Below are 26,455 nucleotides of genomic sequence, written 5' to 3' on the forward strand. Positions count from 1 at the left end.
TGTTAAGTTGGTGACATTTGGCCCGTTTTTCTTAAAGTGGGTGATATTTTCCGGCTCTATAACTATAAGACGGATATCTGTTATCTATAATGAGAATTTGTGGTAATGTAAATATACAGCAGATTGTTGACGTGGAAACTCAATTTGGGAAAATCCCGTGAAACATCTTTCTATCTATATTAATAAAGAAAGATTTTTCTGAGCGATTATATAGTCTCCAACCTTCGCAAAACACCTTAACAATATTGAATTGTTGGATTTACGTCCAGAGTCCAATTAATGTAACCCGGTTTATATTCTATGTAACTGTAAAGTTTTGCTAGAAGCCGCTTACGGACCGAGTTTTAAATGAGTTTAATGATTCGTGTAGAATTAAACAGGCCCATTGGATCACACACAAGATGAATATGGTGTATCTTATCTATATGAAAATAGGGCTTTAATTAGATTAGGCTCAGCTGCGATTAAGATAAGGATTTATTTGGAAACTGAGTTATTACTCCCTTATATATAGAGATATACTCTCTCCCATCCAGACCAAAAGTTACATTGACTTTTTGGCACTATTCATGATTGTAGAGAATCTTTGTTATTATTTGTAATATACAAGAGAAAATATAGTCATGTGAGATCTTGTTTGATTTATCGTAATAAATGCTATAACAATATCAACTTTTTATAATTTTTAATAATGTGTAACTAAAGATATATACGTTGCAGAATGCGTCTCGACAAGTGTGATAGAGTCAATGTAACCTTTGGTGTGGATGGGAGGGAGTATGAGAGTTAGTTTCATCTATCCCATTCTCTCCGTGAGAAATACTAAAACCCTACCTTGTGTTTACTAGCATACAAATCGCATCTCCTATTCATACGTGTGGATACTATTGGAGGCACTACAATTGGAGTGCTCTTGGTTATTGGTAGCAGTTGAGTTATTCAGATCCGGTCTTATTTTCTTATATTGCTCACTGATTTATTCTGCTGCGAGGTAATTCGATTACACTTTTTTTTATGTTTAATTCTGATTTCTAACATGCATATGGTCCTGGAAATTTGTCTATTAAAATTCGTTTTAAGGACCGACAAATCCCTTCAAGAATATGTTAAACTAGTTTTAAACCCGTGCAAATTGCACGGGTTTGTTATTTAGTATATTGTAGCAAAGTTTCACTACAAGAAAAAAGGGTTTGGGCGACAAAAGAGTTTGTTATGGGCAACAAATATATTTTTCGTTGCACAATAACATTAAATTGGGCAACAACCTTATTTTTGTCGCCGAATATTAGAGCTTGTGCAACGAAATTTATTTTTGTTGCCTATAGTCTATATTTTCAAAAAGGCTACACATACACGAGGTGTATGAAAAACTCATACACAACCAATAACATCGTGACACGTGGCAAACTAGGGTTAATATCTATTGGTTAGTGTAGGGTTAGGTTAGTAATTTTAGATCTGTGGTTAACTTGTTAAGTTACTCTAATTAAATTATCAGGTCAAAACTCAAAAATGTTGTTGGAGAGTCTCGAACCCCTGACCTCTTGATGCATATCCACTTGCTATTACCATTGTGACACACCCATCGCTTTGTTGAACTTGTAGATCTTTTGTTATATGTATGTGTAAAATCTGAGTTAAAATAATAATTATCTATAATAACTACTCCGTATTAAATATATACTTTTAGTTTATATTCAATGTAATGTATTTGCTGAGTTAATTAAATGTACTACAAAAAAATTGAACAAAATATTTTATTTACTTATAATAATTATTACTTGTACCTTAGTTTACATTTAACTAGGTTTGCTGCCTGGCCTCGCCCGGGGTACCTATATTTACCATTTAAATTTTATTTTTTATAAATCATAATTGCGTTAGACTTTTTTAACACATACATTTACGATCGTGAGAGACTAATCTTTCGTACCCTTTTATTTGCATTTCGTACCATTTTTATTGTTGATCGTGACATAGTAATTTCGTACCTATATACATAATAAATGTACCCATTTTATCATTAATAATGATTTGTACCTATTTTATTACCTTTAGTACCACTTTTTCTTAAAACTATACAATGGTCTCTCAATAAAGCTTATTAAGAGACCGTCTCTCAGGAGACCTACTTATATAACATTTGTTTCACTACTCCCGCCATCCTTTTTTTCACTACTCCCACATTTAATACTATTAAATTATTAATTTCACTATTATCATTCTTGCTACTATGACTTTCACTATTTTTTGGCATTTATTATTGTTACTCTTACCACTCAAATGTGTGATTACTTTCATATTTACTACATCAACTGCTGCTATAATTATTTTCACTATTTATTGAGTTATTTGCTAGTTACACAAATTTTATCAGGCTTATATATTTAAATAAATTTATCAAATATTTGTTAAATTTTTTTCTTGCTTAATTTTATCATATTAAATTTTATATTAGTTTATCATCTAAATGTATTAGAGTTATATAATTAAATAAATACGAAATATTATACTAAAATAATATTAGTCTAATACTCCGAATAAAAGATTAGACTAAAATAAGTATTATATGTGTTCCGGGTGTAATTCCGAAGCAGGTTTTGTGACCACGTAAACTTGTAGAATGATGTCGTTGCTTGTCTCTTCCTTTCACTCTTTCCTGTTTAAGATGAACAAGCGGGGCTCGGCTTGGGGCGAACGTACTCACTCCGACGCTCAAGTCGGTAAACAAAGAGATAAGTTGTGTGTTAACTTGGCAAAGATATATTGTAGAGAGATAAGGGAGTTTATACCAGACTATTTAGTGAGTTTTAGGATAGTTTTCGGATCGTTTTCTCAATGAGAATTGAGGAGTATTTATAGACTTTCACCTTTTGTCACGTAGTGCCAAGTGGCAAAATGTGAGCGGTGAAAAGATCGTTTCTACCCTCGGCCGGGGACCCATGGCAGGCCTAGTGTCCAGTTGACTCCATGCCGAGGGGACTGGATGTGAGTACGCGGATATGCCTCTCGGCCGGCTAGTTGCCGAGCCGAGACCCAAGTGACAGGCCGACATGCTGCGTCGGTTAGGCCGTTTTTCCTTTGACTTGTTGTCTTTTAGCTCTGACCTTGGTCAATGTGTTGACTCGGTCGGCGGGTGCAGAATATGCCCCATCAATATGGACCTATATTATAGATTTAATTCGACCTGTCAAATTCCGACTCGATCCGATCCGACCGTTTTTCAGGATCAAGACCAAACTTTCGACCTGACGACCCGTTTGACTCGAACTCGAAATGACCCGTTATTTTAAGGTCGAGACCCTACCCGAACAGATCGACCTGTTGGCTCGGAGATAAATCAAGAATTTTATTAAAATATTAATAATTATATATTATATTTGAAAAAATAGTTAAAAAATTACTTTTTTTTTATTACTTAAAATAAAAAAACACAACTAAAAAGTCAATTTTATACTTTTATAATATCTAGTAACAAAATAATTATTAAAAAAACTTTATTTTAATAATTACGTCAATATAATTAATGTGAACATTGACTATGATTTAAATATTAATTTAAAATATTTTACATTTTTAAAAACATATTTTTTTTTATTAAAAAAATCGTTAAAAAAAGGCGTTATGTATTTTGGAGATACATAAAATGTAACTATATGTCTGAGATAATAATTACTATAAGTAAATAAAATATTTTGTCCAATTTTTTTCAAGTACATTTAACTAACTTAGCAAATACGTTACATTAATAATAAACTAAAAGTATATATTTAATAGTTATTATAGATAATTATTATTTTAACTCAGATTTTACACATACAAATAACAAAAGATCTACAAATTTAACAAAAGAGACGGATGTGTCACGATGGTAATAACAAGTGGATATGCATCAAGAGGTCATGGGTTCGAGACTCTTCAACAACATTTTTGAGTTTTGACACTTCTTTAATCTAATTAACTGAATAAGTAACAACTTAACTACACATGTAAATTTACTAACCTAACCAACTAAGGTCAAGTCATAATTGCCACGTGTCACACTCTAATTGGCCGTGTATGAAAATTTCCATACACCTCGTGTATGTGTATCAACTACCCTATATTTTGGGCAACAACATTGAAACTCGTTGCCATTGTGCTATTCATAGACTACCAACTCTAGAAAGTTCTCACCCTATCTCGAAAATAAGAGCGCAAAAAGTTTCCGCCAAATATATTTCCTTGAAAATCAAAGCAAATTCAAAAAATTTCATCCCCCCTCCTAAAATTAGAAAAGACCCATAACATAATCTTACTCCTTTATCTTACATTTTGTTTATCATTTCATTTGGGATCTAATCATCTAGAATTTCCAGTCTATGAAAACTACCGTCATCGGAACCCTAATTTCTCGCCTCGATCTTATTTTCCGTCATCGATGAGAAATTTATCAGGTTAGTTCTTCTATTATAATGGTGGGTTAAGTTTATCATATGATTAATTTGGTCATGCAAAAGTAATTGTATCTTGAATCCGATTCATTTAGTATTCTGGGCTTCTTATTAACATGTTCTATCTTTGATGACTATAGATTTAACATGTTCTAACCTTGATGACTTTAGATTTTGTTGAAAAGTTGATGACTTTAGATTTTGAATCATTTCAAAAGCAACATCATATTTCTAATCGATGTCGCTTGGAAAACCAAGTACCAAGTTGAAGCACCATCTCGCAAGATAGATATTTGTTACTGTATTTTTTTTTTAATGTGTGTCACTTGAATTTATGTGATTTGGGGGTTTAGTTATGCCCAACATAGATAACCATTTTCACTGTTATGCCCAATTTTCTCCCACCCTTTTATTTGGTAAGCTTTAACCTTTTTAACTAGTCTCAATTCAATTTTTGATAATTTGATTTATTTTTTAGCATTGGATATTGGGTTAGCTGATTAAAGATTATATCTTTTTGATTATGAAGTGTGGATTTGTAAGTGATTGTCTTATTTTACCATTCTGAGTTCTGGGTTCTGAATTATTAGAAGGATCTGTGGCTTAGTTTATCTCCTTCTGTACTATCTTCTTCAATCTACGCACCAGTCACCATGCTCGATGCGTCCATCACCACCCGCGCTAGACGTCACCCACCACTTAACCTCCCTTCGACCATCAAAGACGAACCATCATGGCTAATTCTTATGGTTTTATTAAAGGCTAATTCCTCTTAAGTATGCAAATGATGTTATTCTAAGTGTTTGAGAATGCTCATTTTATCCCTTTTTCACTTATGTTTCATCATTTTTGTCCATGTTTGCCCGGGTAGCTGGTGTAGCTTTGTCCATTTTTTTTGTTCAGCTTTTCCTAACAATAGTATTATATGTAGTGTTTGTGTATGACTTAGCTGAAACCAATAAATCATCAATCTTTATCTATAAATCTTCTAGTTGAAGATTATTTCTGAGGAAGGGTCCAGTTTTCTAGAGACACTAACACAATTTGAGGTACATTTAGCTTGCTTAACTTTGAATATATAGTCCATGTTTGCCTCAGATTGACTCCTTGACCTCAGTTTTCATACTTGTTTTTAAATGGCTCTTGAAGTATTGCAGGCCGCTACTGCTACTGACTATGGACAAAGACGAATGAGATTGGTTGGTTGGTTCCCGGTCAAGTATTGGGATACTGATAAGCATGCAAAAGGTAATGCTCTGTATGTTTATTTTCTGCTCGAATAATCTGAAATTGGACAGGAATAAAACTAGTTTAACCAATCCCCTTCCCCAAATCACCATAAAGAAAGCTAGCTATTTAGTGCATATAAGACTATAAGAATGTCTCTACAAAGGTAATGCTCTGTATGTTTATTGCATAATGTATAACTTATGCGATACCGAACAATGCTTTGTGTAACATTTTACGTTTTACTATACAGGAAGAGGTGTTAATGCTAATGGTGTGACACAAATGCTTTGTGGATTCTTCGGACATATTTTTGGCCAAATGTGATATTGGAGTTGCATTGGCATATTACGAGCTTCTTTTTTGGTCGATGTAAATTTAATAACTCCCCAAGCTTTCATTTTTAGTACACTAGGCTTCTTTTGGGTAGATCGTATTTGTATATAAAATTGTAAAGCATATAGTATTTATTCTCATTAATCCCATACTTATTTATAAAAACCAGATATTTTTACTTTACCAAATGAATGTGATAGTTCGAACACAAAATCATGAGTTACAATTACTTGTATCAAGAAATTGTCATGCACTTTTTATGTGATTAAAATTGAATATGCAGGCCACAAAATGGATTATTATTGCCATAATCAATAACACATGGGCGACGAAACTTCTGACGCACATTATCCTCCTTTTCAACAACAAAAAACAATTTGTTGCACTATAATGAGTAAGGGCAACAAACTAAGCCGTCGCCTAAATGTATCCCCATCGGCAACAACATGAAGTTCGTTGCCCAAACCACTCGTTGAGCGACGACCCACACTCGTTGCACAAAGTAACAAATGGACAACAAAAAACATCTTCGTTGCACAAAATGGAAAGGGCGTCGAGCCTTTCGCCACGACGAAAATATTTTCGTTGCCCAAGCGTATGGGCGACGAAAAACCCCCCTTTGTGCGACGAAATGTTTTGTCGCCCAAGCCACTTTTTCTTGTAGTGTTTGTTACTAAAGGTTGTTCTTTCATTGAAATCATATTTTATGTTCCCAATTGTGGACAAGGCCCTCGGGAACTGCGTCCGCGGGATCCACACTAGGCATAATCGACTCGAGGTTCTTTCGAATCGAATTAAGACAAATTAGAGTCGCCACCAAGTTTTTTGGGAACTTGGAACCGTTCAAGTCAACTTTACACCTTTCATCGAAAAGCATAAAGCCAATCGACTACGAGTGATTAAAGATAAAGACTTGTACCCTATATCACTCGATTTGAATGACTCTCGTAATCCAATGGTATTTAGACGGATCCACAAACCATAGATCTTGAGTAAGGGGTGAGGGTACGTGTTGGGAAGCCCATAAGGACACCCAACCCCGCCCGTCAATAACGGCCTCTACTAAGTCAAGTATGGATTTCAAACAAGGTCATAGCTACTACGATATATGATATGCAAACATCGTTTTAAACCCTAACATGTGACAACAATTTCTATGTCGTTTTAGATGCAACTAAACTAACTTTGTCAAAGTTGTAATTTAGCATGTGGGTTGATTGATCTAACAACATACAAAACAAAGCAAACAAGGCTTAAGGGGGAATGGGGAGCCGTTGGGATCTACCTATTACAAACCAGGCATTTCATGCCGACACAACAATAAATTAAAGATACAACTCGATCTAAATACAATTGCTACATACAACACTATACACGATAACACACACGGCCAATCGGCCTAGAAAAGCGTGCACAAGAGGGGTGACCCACGGCTTACATGACTCACGGCCTTGGGTCACTCCTCGTGATGTGTGCTTTCGCTCAATCTCATCGAATTAGACATAGGGCCGCACACCAAAGCATGCATTAGCATAAATCGGGCCATGTTGCTTTAAACAACATGCGATTTACTACGCTCTTACAAGCATTGGGGCACAACCATCTAACCAAACAAGACTAAGGTTTTTTTAAAGAGGTTTTGACTCGATAAAAGAAAACTAACTTGAAAATTACAACCAAACTAACAAACACGACTCGATAAACAAATTAATTACAAGATACGAAATAACGAGATAAAGATGAGAAAAAAAACGAGAAAAGGGACTACAAGGACACGGCCAAACACGGCCCACACGATCTAGCATACCCTAATTCTTAGGTCAGATTCATTAGGTTAGATCGATGATTGCGAAACGGGTTAGGAACGAATTAGAAAACAAGTTAGAAACGACGTTGATCGATTGAAAAGAGGTCTTGCAATTGTGTATTCTACACGGCTCAAAAGGGGTCAAATTAGGTCAAGTTCGCTAATTAATTTAACTCATCGAGTGTTAATAAGAAGGTGCTAATCACGCACTCTTATACTAGCGAGAAATTAGGTGAAAGAGAGAGATGCATTCATTAAGTTACAGAATTGTTAGTTGATTTTGAAAGCTATGTCGATGTACCCTAAAGTGTCTAATTAGGTTATTAAATTGATCTAATGTCATCTAAATGAGTTATATGTTAACAATCAGAGGTCATACTAACATGCAACGGGTCCTAAGGTGGGTCGAATTGGCCGAGACAAACAAAGGGTCAAAAGCGAGGAACGGAAGTTAGAAATTCGTTTTATTTATGCCCTACCTTGAACACGAGGATATGTAAATGAGACGGGGGTGTACGACCGACTGATGTAGCGGTTTCTTTTCCCATCTCAAGTCAACGCGGGTGTTCATGGTGGTACTTTAACTCATACTCGGACTAAACTAGTTTCATAGTTAATTAGAACAATCGATAAACAAACAAACGATAAACAAACAAAAACAAACTATAAAAAACAAGCATAAAAAAACGAAATAAAAGGGAGAAAGAAGAGGATTTGATGCACTCTCAACCTACATGTATCGTTGACACCGTCTTGGGTCGTAATCGATGGTAGATTTTATCTCGAGAGGCCGTCGTCGACGAAGAAACAAAGCAAACACGCGTTTTTATCGAATCTGGACAGCAACTTTCAAACAGCGATTTCTCCCTCGTTTCACGATGAAAATTCGATTTAAAAGATGTTTTGAAAACTAGAAAGAGAGGAGAACAGAGATCTTAAAGCAACCCCTGCTCGTTTTGAGTTATTGGGCACGAAAAACGAGCACAAAAGAACTCGGACAGACAGGAACAAACCGTAAAAACAAAGAGTGTATAACACTCTGTTTTTCGAGGGATTTCGTGTACTCTCAAGGGCAATTTGGCTCGTAAATCTTTGTCTAATGTGTAGATGGATGTTATATGGTTAATTAGGAACAAGAAACTCGAGTTTTGATGGAGGTTTGAGGGAGGAACGAATTGTTTTTCGAAGAGGACACACAAACTGTTTCAGTTTGGATGTCGGTTTTGTGGAGGGTTTTTGAGAGGCAATTAGGGTTTGTTTCTGAGGTTTAAAGCTTGTGAGTGAAGGTAGGGTATATGGAGAACTTAGAGGAATGAATGTATGGTGAAGGGGTGGTATTTATAAGGAGTTAAAGTAGGGTAAAAGAGAGGGAGAGGCAGTCGGGCCTGTTCAGCATAGCTGCTGTCCAGCAGCTTTTGGGGGGTTTTCTAGGGTTCGTTTGGGGGGTTTTCTTGGTGGTTAAGGTAAGGTAATATGGGTAGGATATTAGGGTATGGGTTAGGGTTAATGGGCACGGGTTTTGGTGGTATTTGGAGCGGGTTTTGGGCTCGGGATTCATCACGCAAAACAGGGGGTAGGCTGTTTGTATGCGGGCTGTTGGGGGTGATTTGGTATGGGATTTTGGGCCGTGGATAGGGGGTTTGAACTGGGGTGGATGGGTAGTGGTCTAGGTTGGTTAGTGTACTCGAGATTCGTGCCAATTCGTAAAGGAAACGGGCTCAAAAACCGAGCTAAAATCGAGCTCGAAAACACATGTTCAAAACGAGTTCTTTTCGATTTTCAAATCGATTTTTCAAATCACTTAACACATTAAAGTAAATGATTTTTCAAATCAAATATACTCATAAAATGATTTTTCAAATCAAATATTTATTTTATTTTCAATAAAATAAACTTGAGAAAATAAATTCAAAATAAAATAAAATAAATTGAAATCACCTTAAAAAAAGACTTTAATTTAAATATCATTTAAATTAATAAAATGAACTCACTTAAAAAACATTAATTTAAATATCATTTAAATTAATAAAATACTTCATCGACGACGCCCATTCTACATCGTAAAACGAGCTCCAAATAATGACAATGACAACTAAAGAATACATGTGTCCTATCATCATCGGGTGTTTGTCGGGTTCTCTATAAATTCCAATATCGACGGATACGGGATCTGAGCCCCCACTTTGACCGAGGCTTGGACAAGGCGAAAGTCAAAGATATCCCAGTCCCTCTCGACCTGAGGATTCTTCGGGTCGTTTATAGTCCATTAGACTTGCGTATATAAGCTCGCCAGCCATAAGAAGAGATCGTACCTGAAACTTCGTTGAGGATTGACTCTTGATTTTGTTGCGTCAAATTATCATCGTTGGTCGTCGACCCATAAAGTTTCATATATGGTGGATTGAGCCTTATCCCACTACAAGAAATTCTGTTTCGGACGACTGAAAATGGCGACAGAAAAAAATAGTCGCCAAATTGGCGACTGAAAAAAATTCGGGCGACTACTAGCTGTAGCTAATTTGGCGACTACCAAATTCCACCAATTATTTGAAATTGGCGACTGATTTTAAGAACGGGCGACTGAAATCAGTCGCCAATTTGGCGACCGCAATAAATCAGTAGCCATTTCAGTCGCCCGAATAAGAAACTAATTCACAAACACAATAGATACTACCTCCCTCAAGTATCACCTATTACTTATTTACAAAAACCATAACTTACCACTCCCAAAACACACGCCTCCCTCTTATCTTTTTACTTTACTAAATCATCCACCACTTTCTCTCTTTCTTTTTCTTATGTGTTTCTCTGTTTAATTCTTTTTACTCACCCATAAAAAAAATCCCTACTTCATCTCATTAATTTAATTTGTATTCTTTAATCCAATCTCTAATAATTATCATAAGCCCTCCTTTTTTCATTAATATCTTGAATTGAAAACAATTTGACTACAAAAATATCGTGCTAATAGGTGCAAAAAGAGGACGAAGAACAAGGAAAGAAAGGAGAAAATAGAAGAAAGGGAAGCGCGGTGTTCGACGTGGTAGCCGGTGATCGATGGAGGAAATTCGTTTTTTTTTTTAATTGAAATTGTTGTCAATGTCAATGGTTTTGGTAGTTTTATGTTAAACTTTATTGTAATATAATGTAAATTTATTATGATAAATATTGAGTAAATTTAGTATAGAGATGTGTAAATTGATGCCATATTTTTCCAGTAAATGTAAATTTATTGCTTCTCTTTTTTAGTAAACGTAATACTCCGTACCAAATAGTTTCAGATCTGGAATGTTTCAGATTTGTAGATTTTTTTTTTATTTTTTTAATGCAAAAAGGGCGACTGATTTCAGTCGCCAAAATGGCGACTACACTGACTTTCAGTCGCCATTTTTGGCGACCAATTTTCAGTCGCCCATTTGCTTATTTGGCGACTATTTGGTCAGTCGCCAAATTTGGCGACTGAAATCAGTCGCCCGAATTCAATTTGGCGACTAAGGTCTGCGACTGTGCTCTGGCGACCAATTTCAGTCGCCATTTTCGTTTTAGTGACTGATTTCAGTCGCCAAACGTAGTCGCCCGAAACAGAATTTCTTGTAGTGTCCTTAGGCGCCTACGTATCCGTTTCTGACGGAATCAAACCCGCGTCGTAGTTCGGCGACTGCTGACTCATGCCCAAAGTTTATCATCTGATGGCGTTTGTCCAAGATTCATCATCTGCTGACCTTTGCCCAAAGCTTATCATCTGCTGGCACTTGTCCAAAATTCATCATCTGTTAACACTTGCCCAAAGCTTATCATCTGCTGGCAGGTGCCCAAATGGGACGGGACTTTCCGAAGAGGTTGCCGCCGCTTCCATCATTTGCTTTCAGCTACGGAATTCTTCCATCTCATACTCTTGTATTGAATTGAATTCTTGGTGGATATCATCCTCTACATCTTGATAATGGTCTCTCAAGCCAACGGCAGAGCCCCGATTTGTAATGGCTCTAAAGTCGAAGACTTTAGAGCCCCGATTGAAGCATATCCTGCTATATTTGAAACACAAAAACGTACTAGCAATAATCATCACATAAGCACATTTGGATCATCGATCCTAAAATTAGATCATTTGAAAGATTGGGTCATCGACCCGAAAATTGAATTTGAAAATTTTGAATAATTGGGCCATCGACCCGAATTTTGAATTTGACATCACTTAGCATGTTGGGCCATCGACCCGAGGTTTGAAGTTGAAGTTTTGGAATGCTGGGTCGTCGACCTGAAATTGAATTTGAAAGACTGGGTCATCAACCCAAAATTTGAACATGTTGAAAATTTTGAATAATTGGGCCATCGACCCGAATTTTGAATTTGAAATGAATCACTTGGATGTTGGGTCGTCGACCCAAAATTTGATTTTGAACCTTGACTTGGATCATCTATCCATAATGCGCAAAAAGTTTTTGAAATTTTGAAATTTTGAAATATCTGGCATTTTGAAATCGAACCTTGATGGGTGAGCATGAAATACGACTCAGACACTCCGTATGACTCGTAAACAACGTGGGCGTAGCCCGCTACCGTAAAACAAAAAGGAAAATAAAACCGCAAGTGTGCACGGGTTTTAATTCAATTATTGACTTGTTGGGGGTAGAAATGTAAATTGGCCATTCTGGCACCAAAAGATGGCAAATGGGAATCACTAGGCCGCCGGACTTGAGACATAGATATCGTATGGCATGGGTGTGCTCCCAAGGGCACATGGGAATCAAGATCACTTGGCATTGACAAGGTGGATTAAACTCACGGAGCGACAACGTTAGCTTCGCCTAGACACTAAACACAGACTGATTTTATGAGAACACTTAGACATCACACATGACTTTTGTTGGGAACATTCTGTCACTCTTCTCCTCGCCTCCTTTCTTTTCAGCGAGTTTCATCATTTCTTGCCACCGCCTTCTTTCTTTTCAGCGGGCTTTTACTATTTTTTCTTCCACGCCTTCTTTCTTTTCAGCGGGTTTTTCATATTTTCTGTTCCCAACACAAACCCACATCTATGTGACTCAGCATCTTTGCCTAAACCATTAGATAAAGCTCATTCTGAGACTCGATACTATTCATCCGAACCTATATCCTCATCCTAGCCTACATCGAGTGCTAAGACCGACTCAAACAAAGGTGGCTTCATTTGGACTTGGTTAAGACCCGTAATAAACCGACAAGACGACAACTTGATTGATGAGTGGATTGAATCCCTTATTCTGAAGGACTGACTACGTATTCGCGTGGAGCGAAATCAAATCCGACGTAGTTCGATCATGGTGCATAAACATGGCATTTTGATTGTGTGTACACACTCGAAGGTTTCACCTAAGGTATCATGTCGTATCCCATTCTAGCCTGTAAGGTACCGTTAAATCCCGTGTCTGGGGTTAGGTGTAAAAGGCTTGGATCTTTTGGGATGTGGAGCTTGGTAATAACAAGTTGGAATGGTTAACCATCATTCTGAAGGTTTGTTTTGTGGTGCTAAGGCCAAGGGCTATGGCTGCTGATGTGGTTGAAATGGGTGTCTCGGGTTTGATGAAACCCGAGTACAAAAGGGTTGGAAAAATGATGTGGGTTCAAATTTCCATGTCTGGACCCTAAAGGCTGGGTGTAATAACACAAGCGGGATAATTCTCAAAATTCCCGACTATCCCTTTGTAACTGTCTCAGGAAGGACTTAGAGGGTAAAGAGGTTACTACTTAAGCTTTTGGGCTTCGCCCATTGAACTTCAACTATGGGTACTTGACTTGATTTCTGGCTTCCGTAACTTCGACATTCAACCAAAAGCGTTCTGCAATGACTTCAACATCTTTTTTTTTCTCTTTTTCTTTCATCTTTTTTTCATTTTTCTTTTTTTCATTTTTTCATTTTTCCAATTTTTCTCTTTTTCTCATTTTTTCATTCTTTTTCATCTTTTTTTTTTTCTCTTTGAAAATGATCTTCTATTCATTCTCTTAGTCCTAAATGGATACACCTTGAAAACTGGGCTTCGCCAATTAATTTGGGTAAGAACTAACAATTCTTTGTTAGAACGGGTTGATATCTTCTCTCTTCGAGATGGGATGATTTTGTTAGGGAAAAGGCTTGCCTTCCGTCACCGATAGGGGAAACAAGGAGCTAGTCCGGGTTTGTCATAGAATCATCTAAAAGCTTGTCACAAACATTGGTTCGGATGGAGGTTTTCTACTTGGGACATGGAATAGGTAAAGGAATCAAACACGAGATCCTAGTGTACCTTACATTTTGAAACGGGACATATTTCTACCCCAGGGATGCCTTTGAGTGTGTTGTGCATTTTATCATGTTTCGGAATGATTGAGGATTGGAAACAAGACATATTTGGAAACGAAACTGCAACTTTTTATTGGAATGAGAAATGCTTAACAAACTCGAAGAAACGATTCCAAGGACACATCCTAGGTCATCGCGGAACAAACGACTCAAATTCAAAAAAAGAAAGTTCTAGACTCGACTCGACTAAGATAAGAAAACAGATCCCGACTCATAATTTTTCAAATCTGGTCTTGAGCTTTCCCTTGTTCAGCTGTCAGCTTAGATGCTCGGTTCTAGTCCTTGATCCCTTTGATGATCTGCCTCCATCCTGAGGTAGTCCTCTGAGGATCTACGCCAATGATGAAGGTTGGTGAATTGAATTGTCTTTTATTAACTTCGTTAATAAGAGGAGTACATTCTAGAGCAAGACTCCCGACTTGAATTTCCTTCTTCGGGTTTGGCAAGAATTCAAAGCAATCCACAAATATTTTCCCGATAAACACCCCTTTCAAGTGACATGGGCGGATAAGATGGGAATAATCGACATTGTCTTCGACAGAAACAAAGTTTGCATGATCGCCAAATGGATTGGTGATGTTATTGGGTTTTATGGCTGGGATTGGGAGCGTTCCGTTCTCAATCATGTCTTGAATTTCGTGCTTCAGTCGATAGCACCTTTCAGTATCATGGCCTTTACCTTGATGAAAGGCACAATAGGCATTTGGTTTATACCATTTACCTTGTTGTTCAGCGGGTGGGTCCGGAGTTGGACCAATGGGCTTTAGCTTTCCTTGGGCTATGAGCCTTTGGAGAGCGTATGTATAAGTGCATCCGATATCGGTGAATGCCCTAGGTGTTTGGCGCTGCGACTTCTTCGATTGCCCTTCTAAGAGATTGATGGCTTCATCAATATGGGCGGTTGTTGGGGCCTTTGCTTTAGATGACGAGGCCCCTTGGTATCCTTTTGGCTTCTCAGCTTCTGCCATTCGGACATCATCCTCTACCTTTATCCCGATTCTTATCAATTCTTTGAAAGAACCAAAATTCTGGTATTTCAGAGCATTACGGTAAACAGGTCGTAAATTCTTTACGAACTTATCTACCATTTCAACTTCATCAGGCTTCTTGGCTAGTTTCACGCTTTCAGCGCGCCATCTTGCGAGGAATTCAGTAAAGCCTTCTTTTTCCTTCTGTGTCATTACCTCCAAAGTCCTTATGTTGGTTTGAATCTCGACATTGTCAGTATAGTGCTTACAGAACTCCACCGTAATATCTTCGAAAGTGGGGAAGTTCTTAAGGTCCAGATTGTAGAACCACGCCTTCGGGTGTTCATCCAGGGATTGGGCGAAAATTTCAGAGAGCATGTCAGCAGGTACTCCCTTCAGTGCTAAGTACCCTTTATAGGCCTTAACGTGGTGGACTGGATCTTCGGTGCCCTTGAACTTTGGGATGTCAGTGAGTACCATATTCCTGGGCAACTTATCCTGAACTGGGGCATAGGCCCTAGCATTCTCATAGTGGATGTTCTTCCCCTGGGAGAGTTTCAAACGGTCTTCGATGAACTTGAACCGTTTCTCCAGGTCAGTTAGAGGTGGAGGGGAATCTTCACCCAACTTAGATTCGATTGCATCCATTCGGGTCATCATGAGGTTCACGGCCTCAGTGAGCTTGTTAACAACATCTTCCATTGCTTGACGTCGGGTTTTTGGCGGCCTTTCTACAAGAAAACCCCGTACTGAGTCAATATTTAAAGTAAGAGCCCCTGCACACTTAAGGACACGACCCCAACTTGACTCAAACAAAGACTCGACTTGAGACTGACTAACCAAAGGTTCGACTCACGGTTGGATCTAGACCTTGGTTCATTTTAGACTCGGCAAAACGACATGACTCAAACTGTCATAAATCGGTTATAAACCGGACTCGGTGTGGCCAAACCCGTGATTGGACTAACATAGCCCATAGGTTCGGGTGAAACGCCCTAAATGGCCTAGCTTGGGCGTTTTTGTGGACTATCCTAGACCAAAAGGTCGACCAACATGACTCAAGGCCCAAGAGGTGAGCTTGGGTGACCCAACAAGGTCGTGTTCTAGACTCTTAGAACGAAACACACCCGGCCTAACACGGCCATGACCTGGACACGACTTGACGCATTTCATGCTTGGTTGAGGTTCGAGAGGCATTTTGGATTGGTTTTGAAAAAACGAAAGATTGATTCGAAAATGAGATTTGAAATGGGCAGCATGCCGGCTATAAAAGCTCATTTTGGGCCGAAAATTCTAGTCCTCTTTGGGCAGCATTCCGCGTTTTTTTTTTTTAAAACCATGCTAGTTTGAAAGTAAGTTGTTCAAAAGTTCGGTTTTGAAAAGGACATGGGAAATTTCGAAAAGACTCGGGAAAACAATTTGCACATTGTCATTCTCATGTTATAAGGATGTATGCTCCTAGACATCTCTAAGTCTCGGCAAGTCTTCTACAAGAAGGTCTATGCCCTCCATCCTTTTGCGGTCTTATAGAGCAAGGTGTCTTAAGGTAGAGTACCTAGAAGATCGTCCCCACCATCAAGAACCACGCGAGGTGAAGTGGAAGCGAGCAATGTGCAGCTTCCTAGCATAGTGGGACGTCGCCCCCCACGCATCACGAAGAAACGCTGGGACGGCCCGGGCAAGTCCTTAAGGGTTTATGCATGAATCGTAGTACTATGAGTAATGTTTTACTTTCCGACACTTTCTTTTCAAGTTTCACCTCGGAGGAAAAGACCCTAGAAACAAAGTGTAACTAGTCCTCTTTTCCCAGTGAGTCGCCAAAGCGTGGACAAGGCCCTCGGGAGGCTGCGTCCGCGGGATCCACACTAGGCATAATCGACTCGAGGTTCTTTCGAATCGAATTAAGACAAATTAGAGTCGCCACCAAGTTTTTGGGAACTTGGAACCGTTCAAGTCAACTTTACACCTTTCATCGAAAAGCATAAAGCCAATCGACTACGAGTGATTAAAGATAAAGACTTGTACCCTATATCACTCGATTTGAATGACTCTCGTAATCCAATGGTATTTAGACAGATCCACAAACCATAGATCTTGAGTAAGGGGTGAGGGTACGTGTTGGGAAGCCCATAAGGACACCCAACCCCGCCCGTCAATAACGGCCTCTACTAAGTCAAGTATGGATTTCAAACAAGGTCATAACTACTACGATATATGATATGCAAACATCGTTTTAAACCCTAACATGTGACAACAATTTCTATGTCGTTTTAGATGCAACTAAACTAACTTTGTCAAAGTTGTAATTTAGCATGTGGGTTGATTGATCTAACAACATACAAAACAAAGCAAACAAGGCTTAAGGGGGAATGGGGGAGCCGTTGGGATCTACCTATTACAAACCAGGCATTTCATGCCGACACAACAATAAATTAAAGATACAACTCGATCTAAATACAATTGCTACATACAACACTATACACGACAACACACACGGCCAATCGGCCTAGAAAAGCGTGCACAAGAGGGGTGACCCACGGCTTACATGACTCACGGCCTTGGGTCACTCCTCGTGATGTGTGCTTTCGCTCAATCTCATCGAATTAGACATAGGGCCGCACACCAAAGCATGCATTAGCATAAATCGGGCCATGTTGCTTTAAACAACATGCGATTTACTACGCTCTTACAAGCATTGGGGCACAACCATCTAACCAAACAAGACTAAGGTTTTTTTAAAGAGGTTTTGACTCGATAAAAGAAAACTAACTTGAAAATTACAACCAAACTAACAAACACGACTCGATAAACAAATTAATTACAAGATACGAAATAACGAGATAAAGATGAGAAAAAACGAGAAAAGGGACTACAAGGACACGGCCAAACACGGCCCACACGATCTAGCATACCCTAATTCTTAGGTCAGATTCATTAGGTTAGATCGATGATTGCGAAACGGGTTAGGAACGAATTAGAAAACAAGTTAGAAACGACGTTGATCGATTGAAAAGAGGTCTTGCAATTGTGTATTCTACACGGCTCAAAAGGGGTCAAATTAGGTCAAGTTCGCTAATTAATTTAACTCATCGAGTGTTAATAAGAAGGTGCTAATCACGCACTCTTATACTAGCGAGAAATTAGGTGAAAGAGAGAGATGCATTCATTAAGTTACAGAATTGTTAGTTGATTTTGAAAGCTATGTCGATGTACCCTAAAGTGTCTAATTAGGTTATTAAATTGATCTAATGTCATCTAAATGAGTTATATGTTAACAATCAGAGGTCATACTAACATGCAACGGGTCCTAAGGTGGGTCGAATTGGCCGAGACAAACAAAGGGTCAAAAGCGAGGAACGGAAGTTAGAAATTCGTTTTATTTATGCCCTACCTTGAACACGAGGATATGTAAATGAGACGGGGGTGTACGACCGACTGATGTAGCGGTTTCTTTTCCCATCTCAAGTCAACGCGGGTGTTCATGGTGGTACTTTAACTCATACTCGGACTAAACTAGTTTCATAGTTAATTAGAACAATCGATAAACAAACAAACGATAAACAAACAAAAACAAACTATAAAAAACAAGCATAAAAAAACGAAATAAAAGGGAGAAAGAAGAGGATTTGATGTACCCTCAACCTACATGTATCGTTGACACCGTCTTGGGTCGTAATCGATGGTAGATTTTATCTCGAGAGGCCGTCGTCGACGAAGAAACAAAGCAAACACGCGTTTTTATCGAATCTGGACAGCAACTTTCAAACAGCGATTTCTCCCTCGTTTCACGATGAAAATTCGATTTGATGGAGGTTTGAGGGAGGAACGAATTGTTTTTCGAAGAGGACACACAAACTGTTTCAGTTTGGATGTCGGTTTTGTGGAGGGTTTTTGAGAGGCAATTAGGGTTTGTTTCTGAGGTTTAAAGCTTGTGAGTGAAGGTAGGGTGTATAGAGAACTTAGAGGAATGAATGTATGGTGAAGGGGTGGTATTTATAAGGAGTTAAAGTAGGGTAAAAGAGAGGGAGAGGCAGTCGGGCCTGTTCAGCATAGCTGCTGTCCAGCAGCTTTTGGGGGGTTTTCTAGGGTTCGTTTGGGGGGTTTTCTTGGTGGTTAAGTTAAGGTAATATGGGTAGGATATTAGGGTATGGGTTAGGGTTAATGGGCACGGGTTTTGGTGGTATTTGGAGCGGGTTTTGGGCTCGGGATTCATCACGCAAAAAACAGGGGTAGTTGTTTTTGTATGCGGGTCATTGGGGTGATTTGGTATGGGATTTTGGGCCGTGGATAGGGGGTTCGAACTGGGGTGGATGGGTAGTGGTCTAGGTTGGTTAGTGTACTCGAGATTCGTGCCAATTCGTAAAGGAAACGGGCTCAAAAACCGAGCTAAAATCGAGCTCGAAAACACATGTTCAAAACGAGTTCTTTTCGATTTTCAAATCGATTTTTCAAATCACTTAACACATTAAAGTAAATGATTTTTCAAATCAAATATACTCATAAAATGATTTTTCAAATCAAATATTTATTTTATTTTCAATAAAATAAACTTGAGAAAATAAATTCAAAATAAAATAAAATAAATTGAAATCACCTTAAAAAAAGACTTTAATTTAAATATCATTTAAATTAATAAAATGAACTCACTTAAAAAACATTAATTTAAATATCATTTAAATTAATAAAATACTTCATCGACGACGCCCATTCTACATCGTAAAACGAGCTCCAAATAATGACAATGACAACTAAAGAATACATGTGTCCTATCATCATCGGGTGTTTGTCGGGTTCTCTATAAATTCCAATATCGACGGATACGGGTATGTACACCAATGTGTATCATAATTCCGTTTGCAATTACCAAATTTGTATTATTGGTATCTAAAATATGGCAGAACAAAAGAAGACAAATTTGAATGAAAAAAAACAACAATGAACTATTACGGTGTACAATCATAAGTGAATTTTTTACAACAATGAACTACTACGAATTTACGATGTTCCTAAGAAGTATCACTATAGCGAAACCGTATTCTGACCCTGACCCGAAAACCGTATAACGCGACCCGTATTCGACCCGACCCGTATTCTGATCGGACCCGTATTTTGCCCTGCCCAACCCGTTTGACAGGTCTAATTTGAGACGATAATTATATGCTCATAGTTAATAAAAAAATATTTTATTCCCTACGTCTCAGTCATTTGTTTAAATATTCTATTTTATGGCGTCTCATTTATTTGTTTACCTTTCTATATACTGGAAATAATATTTATGTGTAATATGATAATCCAGTGAGACTATTGTCCACTTTTCATTCATTAACTGTAATTACAAATGGTCTCCTCTTCCCTTCTTTTGGTCTTTACGTTAAAAGTAAAAGTAAACAAATAATCGAGACGGGGAGTAATAATAAATTAAATAACACGCTAATTAAATAAAATACGAACTTAAACAATGGGCTCACAAACAGTCAGAGTTTGGGCCAAAATATAACAACCCTTATCTATTACAAACCCCGTTTGACTCATCATATTAATAACCCTAAAAACCCTCATTTTTCAATTCACTCAGCCTCTCGCTCTCTCAACCTCACCTTTGACGCTCACCCTTTACCAACTTTATTTGATAAAAGTCATAAACTGATGGAGATCATAAGCAGTTAAGCACTGCCCTTTCTCATTCCATTATTTTTTATTTTACAAAAAATATTTATACCGCAAATTCAAGTTTATACATAAATAAACTATAGTTGTTCCAAATTCTTTTATTTTTCAAGGGTTGGTGTGATCTGTTTCAAGAATTCAAGGGTTGGTATAATTTATATTTAGATTAAGAATATTTTTTTTTTTTTTTCTGTTAATTCATATTTAGAATATCAGTCATCAATTATTATATATCTTTATTTATAAGTTTCTAAAAGTGTAATTTTTTTTTGTTTCAGTTGAAGTTTGAGTTTATGATTTATTATAAGAAATTTGTTGAATAATTAGTTTTTTCGTATTTGTCAAATTTAAAATAAGAAAGTCAGATTATAGTATTTTTTTTTAGTTTTATATGGTAAATGTGTAGATGGTATTATTTCAGTTGTTGGTTTAGTTAATTTTTATATTATAATTAAGTTAATAGTATATTCCTTAGATTATTAATTTTCCGTAGCTATTTTATTTAATTTAATTAGTGCGTAAATGACAACAGCCATATATCCTACTAATTGTTCATTTCAGTAGTCTGATGGTTGCATATACGGAGTAAAACATACTTTAAGAGATTGATTCTTGTCAAATAAAATATGATCACAGAAAATGGGGGATATGGTGGGCCAGTGGGGCCTTTGCTAAAAAAATAAAAAAAAATTAAACTTTCAACCACAGCCTGACACATCAGCTCTGTGGTTGTTCTTTTAATAAATAGGATAACAATAACTATATCAAAAAAATATCCTATACCCCGTATGACGTAAAGTTGTTGATTACTACTTCGTTATATCACTTACATGTATTTGATTTGCTCGCAAACTGCAATTGTATGGGAATAACAACACTAAACAAACCGAATTACCTAAATGTGCATATATATCTTTTGAGGTCTCTTTCTATATGTGTGTGAGGGGCATTGTCCCACATTGGTAGAATAGGATAGAACCTCACTTACTTGTAGGCCGGTCTCATGCGCCTAGTTCTATAAACCCGCTGCGGAGGACTCAACATAATCCCTTAATATTGTCTCATCGTTTACCAAATATGATTCTTATTGTCTCATCGTTTATCAAAACATGATTAGTCTACACTCTACACATTTGTCGTTCTTTATAATCTTATTTTTTTTTCTCTAATTAATTGCGTACCCTTTGATTTCGTTTTGCAGGTGATATGACTTTATTTCCGATCCCCATTGATCATTGGATTTATCTCTCGCAGTAGTTTGCAGGTTTGATGCTTTGAAGCTTTCATTTTATCATCCACTGTTTCATATTTATTACGAGTAGTAGTTTTCTATTTTTATTTCTATTTCTATTTGCTTATTTATAGATTCTTAGAGTCTTTTTGTTGAAAGGGTGCAAGAATTGAATCATTATGATCAAACGGAAATTTAAAGAATTTGTTTTATTTAAAAAGTTTTATGGTTCTATTTACAATCATAGAAGGGAATTTCGATCCACAACGAAGTTTATGACAAAAGGCGGAAGGAACTTTCATTATAAGGTAGGATGCGTGCATGTTTTCTAGTCGATTTGGTGGATGTAAAGCTAAAAAGTATCCCCCTCCCTTTCGTCCTTGATTGTTGTTTGAACTCGGGTTACGACAGTTTTAATTTTATTTAAGTACCATTTTCAGCAAAAAAGAAAAAAAACCTAAAATAAGGTATAAAAACCAATGTTCTTTCAAGTCATTTGTTGTATTTATCAATCGTTACATCATAATGGTGATATAGGGATTTGTCGTCGTCTCCCAATCAAAAACAATTTAATAAATAACCCAAATTAAGTAGTATAATTGGGGTGTCGAATCCACAAGGATGGCGGGGGTTAGATACTTAGTTGGTTTAAATCCTAGTTTAGTCAAATAAAAATAAAGTTGATTGATTATAAACTGAGATACAAATAAGATATAAAATTAAACTAAATGAAATTTCTTCTAATCAAATGAATGAAAGCTAAGGTCTTTGGGTTCACTTTGGGTAAGTCGGGGAAGAGAGAGTTGTTAACAAGAAATGGGTAATGATAAAGGCCTATGAATGATCCTAATTTCTTAGTCAATTAGAGCTAACCAATAAGCATTTACTTAGTATGAAAAACTCGTCTCGACCATGCCATATAGACCTTCCATTGTCTTTCGACCTAGGATAGACTAAACATGATTATGAAAGACTCAATCTTTCATTTAAGCGATCCATCCAACATTTCATAGGCATGGGAGTAAAGGTTTACAAACAAGTCTACACTTAGTTGAGACAAACTCATCACAAACATGCATAAAGACTATCTAATAGCATAGGCACCAAGATGGATCAAATATGTCTAAGAAAGGCTCTAACTTTCATTCAAACATCTCATTAAACACTTCTTAAACCATCTAATAGCATAATGCACCAAGATAAGTTAAACATGCTAATGAAAGACTCAAACTTTCGTTCAAACATTTCATCGAGCACTTCATATGCACAAGAGTAAGACCAATTAATTACCCAATTTCAAATGTTAATAACCCAATTTTACCCCTTTAATCACCCAAGATCCCCCATGACCTTAGATAAGACTACTCACACATGTTCATGGGTGAGAAATTAACAACAAATTGCAATAAAACACAACCAAACATGATGAACATGGTAAAGTTTAATACTTTGGGTAAATAACAATTAAAGAACATAAGAAATGTAAACTAATGAAGTAATTGTAAATAAAATATGAGAATTGTACCAATAAAGAGGAAAGGAACAAGCTTGGACAATAATAGAAGATGAATTTCTTCTTGTCTTCCAAATACAACCCAAATATTAAATGTAAACTATTGAGAAAATGAAGAATTTGCATAAACAAAGGAAGAATTAAACTAGTAATTAAAGAAAGATTACAACTTTTTATTGAATGAAAATGAGAGAGGAAGTATTAGGGTTCTAAAATATTGAGGGAGAATAATAATCTAGTCTATTCTAATTTTCTATTCTAAAACAATGGTAAAAAAATGGTAAAATCTAGTGTCTGATAATGTGGTAGTCTTTTATACTAGTCTAATACTACCAGTAATACAACCTAATAATAATAATAATAATAATAATAATAATAATAATAATAATAATAATAATAATAAATAATCTATCGACACATCACACATGACACAAACAAACAAGACAAACAAAACAAAATAAAAGGGGAAGGGGAAGGGGAAACACAGGTGAAACAAAGAAATCACGCGTCAGGGGGACTCTGCCGGTCAATCGGCGGCCGGGGTAGGCACCGGTAGCGAGTCCATTGAAGCAAGGAGCAGAAATTGATGTGATATAGTGGGAGCCGGGTAGTCGGCTGCCGGGGCACCGGCATGGAGAACGCTATTTGATGCGAGATTGTTGAATTGCGTGTTGCGTGCCGGTAGCCCGGCTGCCGGTGGCTATGACCGATTGCGAGAACTTCACAAAAGGAGAGAAATTGAGTGTGTGCCTGCCGGTGGGTTGAGTCGGTTGCCGGTTGGCCGGCAAAGAGCACATAGGGGAGGCGCGCGAGGGCTTCAAAGGGGAAGAAATGCGGGCTGCTGCTGCTGGTTGGTGCCGCCGTGGTGGTTGTCGGTGGATGGCGGTTCTGGGCTGGTGATGATGGGATGATGTGGTGGTCGTAGGTGAGGTCCACGGTGGCCAGATGTGGTTAGAAGGTGGAGTTAAAGATGGGTTGATTTATGGTTGTTGTTTGTTGATGTCGATGGACATGGGGTATAGGGGAGGTCGTGGTGGCTTCCACGGTGGTCAATGGTGGTTATGGGAGGTTGGGTTGTGAAGTTGGAAGTGGGAGGATGTTAGTGGTGGTGATGGGTGGCTCCCACGGTGGCTGGTGGTGGTAGTAAAAGCTCAGCAAAGACCGTCTGAAATTAGCAGCTGCTCCTTTACTTAGTTTATTTTTCCATGATTTAGCCTATTTTCACCTCCGCCATTTCTTCTCATAATCCCGTCTTGCTCCTCCACCTCACTTTCCCGTCTTGCCTGCACATTAAATTAATATAATAATAATACTAATATTATACATAAATACAATTAATTATTAATTATAAACTAATACGACTAATTATTATAAATTAGTAATTAAATGAGCTTTTTAGACATTTAAGGACACAAAATCAAGTCGGAATAAGGTATAAATGCGGGGTAAAATACGACTAAAATGCTACTTATCAAATCTCCCCACACTTAAACCTTACTCGTCCTCGAGTAAGCTCATTAAATTAAACTAAGACCCGAAATATAAAAGGACTAGATAAACTAATAATATTCGATGAAAGGCAATTAACGGGCCTCCTTCGTCCCTTCAACCCACACCGAAACACAATGAGGTATGCATTCAGATGCAAGGCAAGTGGGGGCTTGCGGAAAACTTTTGACACATCCAACATTTAAGCACGTAATCAATCATAAGATGCATCAATCAAAAAGTCAAACCGCTTTCCTCATCTAAGCGGCCGTTTTGCTTCAAAATTGAAAGGTCTAGGTTAGGTGAAACCGTCTCAAAACCTCAACGAGGTGCCAACTCCCTAAACGTGGCACAAGTAACCCAAATATGTTCACAAAAGCCAAAGAAACACATTCTAAGGCGGGGAAAAGGGGAAGCAAGGCTAGTCCTCCAAGAATGACACGACATGCGCAAGATTCAACCAAAAGAGGCCCATGGCTAAGGGGACTTAGACCATCGACAACCTCACGGATTTCACTCGTCACTCATTTAAAGAACGAGTGTTTTTATGTGTACAAAAAGTACTCGAAACACTCAACTACTACGACTCGTGAGAACGTGTCCGCAATCAAGGGTGTTGGACAATCCTATGACAAAGTGAGATGCAAAAAGGGGAAAATGCACATAATATGAAACAGGGGTTGTATCGGGGATAAGGAAAAGGACGAAACGGGATTGTTGCAAGCAACATTTGGTCACGTGAGGTTCAAATCAAGAATAGCCAAAATACCGCTTTTTCCATCTCTTATTGCAACACATGAGACACGTCTATGCCCTAACATAGAATGGATCACCAAAACTATGCGAAAATTGCATAAACCCAACTCCAATTGGAAAAATTTGAAAATACTCCTCTTATTTCAACAAATGGTAACGTCTACACCCTAACAAAAACTCGGAGTCTTGCAAAAATTGTGTAAACCCGACTCATTTTGGAAAAACATCAAATTGCCCCTTTATTTAGCAACGGCTTTTTCTACCCCTTTCAATGATGAGGAGGGGTGTTGCTTGCCTTTTTCTTTTCTTAACACATATATACAACACAACTAACTCTTTTTGGATTTTTCACAATTTTTTCACTTTTCTATTTTGTTTTTCATTTCAACATTAATACCTCTTATTCATTTGTGTGCAAATGCCAAAAGAAACCAATACTCCGACCCAATAGAACCCAAGACACCACCTAGCTCACTACTATAAACATGACTCATTCTTGATCAAGGAAGGTCGTTTATAGGATGTAGTTCATTTTGTGGTTATGCCAAGTGAAATAGGCTAAAGCTCAAAAGGGGTGAATCAAAAGAGGAACCAATGCAAGGGTCAAAACAAGGCTTATTTAGGCTATGTAAGGCTCAAGTATATGTAAACAAATTCATTTCATAAGATGTGCATAAAAGGAAAGCAACTCACGGTCTAAGGACAGAATG

The 26,455-nt window shown here is 37.5% G+C and overlaps 1 long non-coding RNA gene across 2 annotated transcripts; it reads left to right on the forward strand.

The window, feature by feature from the left end:
• Window positions 1–4,130: 4,130 nt before the first annotated feature.
• Window positions 4,131–6,209, forward strand: LOC141640502 (uncharacterized). Of its 2 annotated transcripts, XR_012543023.1 has the most exons (3): window positions 4,131–5,482; window positions 5,583–5,681; window positions 5,914–6,209. It is a non-coding gene; the product is annotated as an uncharacterized LOC141640502 (long non-coding RNA). The 2 variants fall into 2 exon arrangements; XR_012543022.1 differs by having other exon boundaries at window positions 4,131–5,681.
• Window positions 6,210–26,455: the final 20,246 nt, after the last annotated feature.

Source organism: Silene latifolia, unplaced genomic scaffold, assembly GCF_048544455.1.
Source record: "Silene latifolia isolate original U9 population unplaced genomic scaffold, ASM4854445v1 scaffold_85, whole genome shotgun sequence".
Classification (NCBI taxonomy): Eukaryota; Viridiplantae; Streptophyta; class Magnoliopsida; order Caryophyllales; family Caryophyllaceae; genus Silene; species Silene latifolia.